A 2,254-nucleotide genomic window follows, 5' to 3' on the forward strand; every position below is an offset into this window, starting at 1 on the left:
CCTTTTTCCTTTGAGTCCCCTTAAACACATACATAAATGAGGTTCCCACACGCTTAACTTTTTCCACAGCAGCAGTAGACCACTTTAATCACCCTGTCACCACCACTTGCACTCTTTCTTCCTCCCTTTTCTCTCAGGACATGACTTTTCTCCACAAGTCTCAATTTTGTGCTCCCATTTGGATAATTACATTAGAATTATGTTATGTAATGTGTATTTCTTTACGTCTCTCCGTATGTATTTATGTACTTTAAAGTATATGACCTTAGTATCATGTAATTTGGTTCATGTGACCTTAAAATACCAGCACTCTGTTTTTATGTGAAATACCATACTGCCATGCTGCCAGAACCCCATCGGGCCAGACCAGACCAAGCAGCGGGGCACTTGCTCACTCCTCCCCTTGAAAAAACAAATTCTCTTACCATGAAACACCTGTAGCCTCCCCTTGCTCTATACACCCCTGCTTCCCCCCTCCCGCTGCCTTTGTGTCTTTTGTCTCTCTTTCTCTCACCACCCCCTTACCTACTTTTATTTACTGTTCTTTCCTCTGGACCTTTCCTGTTTTTTACATCAGCCCTTTCTCACAAAGCTTGATGTTTTTGTGTATCGGGTAGCACACTGTGGGCACCTCTCAGGTGACAGGCCATTAGCCATTCTGACATCACTTTGTTTCCCAGACTGCGTATTAGGTTGCTGTCTTCATATTGTCTCAGTAAACCTTGTTACCGTTCTTCACTCAGTACAGCTGTTAGTTACCGACAGTCTGGGTTCAATTCGCACTCAGTTGACATAATTTTATAGTAGTGGAAAAAACACTGTAGGCTACATTTACTCAATCAGGCTACTGATGTTAAAGTGTAACTCTCAGCAAAATGCAACCTAGTGTCTTTTTGTGAATGTACCTAAGTCAAACTTTTGTTTAAAACCATAATTAGGATGGAAGTGCCACTTTTAAGGTTTACCATATTCTCGTTTTTGGTCAAATGGCCTTTTGAATGGGAGAGCCAGGGGCACCACAATGATAGCATCAAAAGCGCTATTTTTAAAACACTACGAAGGCTCGACACAACATGAAACTAATTATGCTTTTGAACAAAAGTTTGACTCGGGTACATTCACAAAAAGACCCTAGGTTGCATGCTAGTGAGAGTTACGTCTTAAAGAGCCCCTTCCACTCAAAAATGTGTTTATCTTTTGCTTGTGTCCCCTATGTCTGTCCTTATATACTGACTTTTATGTCTAGAGAATCACTAGAGAATTTTCACTAGAGTTTTTTCTTATTCCTCCCAAGGGGGACATGGCTGAATACTTTCCTAAAATCTGAGATTCAAACATTTCATTTTAACCAAGCTGGATTTGGTACATCACAGATTCGGAAGCCAATCACTGTAGACTATATGCAAAAGCCAGAAAAGAGACCCAAAATCTCCAGTGCAAAGAGAAAAACACAATCCTCATAGCTGTCAGCCACTGTCATCTTGTGAAATATTATTTATTTTTATTGATCCACCTACCCAACAGTATATAAAGTAGTTAAAATGCTAAAATATTGATGCATAGGAATTCTGGGGCAATCCTGCATGATGAAGGCTTTTATTTTGCAGTGTTACCGGTAAGGACATGCTGCTACTCCTTCTGTACTGTAACCCATAGCTTTTACATAAAGATTTTTTTTACTTTGTTTGACTGGGAAACTAGTTTGAATAGGAAATAAGCTTAGACGAAATACTAAATATATTGCACACAGCCAGCAGGCGGTTTAGCTTAGCTTCGCACAAAGATAATAAAATTATGATTACCTTTAGGAACTGTTTTGCTCAACTATGATACACTGGTTTAATTTGTCTATTTGCCCATTTGACTGTGACTCAGTGTTTGAATCTCAGCTTGGAGAAAAGTTATTCCCATCTCCCAGAATAGACTGGCTTGTGGAAGAATTTATAATCTTCTGATTCCCTGTTAAAACAATGCAGATGGAATAAATATAGGCTAACCATAAAACTTCTCACGTGCCAGTGCTCACAAACAGTGAATGGTTCCTGTGTAAAAAAAGACTGGTCTATTTCATCACACAAGATTAGTTTTACATCTCTGATTTCCTCTTATCTGGCATTGGAGAAGAAGCTGAAAACAGAAGCAGTCACAGGACTTTCAGAACTCCCCGTGTACCATGACCACCGGAGGATTAAAATAGATGGGCCATGACTTTGTCTCCTTGCTCACACCATTAGAGCGATGACTGACAGCTTCC

The sequence above is a fragment of the Etheostoma spectabile genome, chromosome 2 (assembly GCF_008692095.1).
Source record: "Etheostoma spectabile isolate EspeVRDwgs_2016 chromosome 2, UIUC_Espe_1.0, whole genome shotgun sequence".
Lineage (NCBI taxonomy): Eukaryota > Metazoa > Chordata > Actinopteri > Perciformes > Percidae > Etheostoma > Etheostoma spectabile.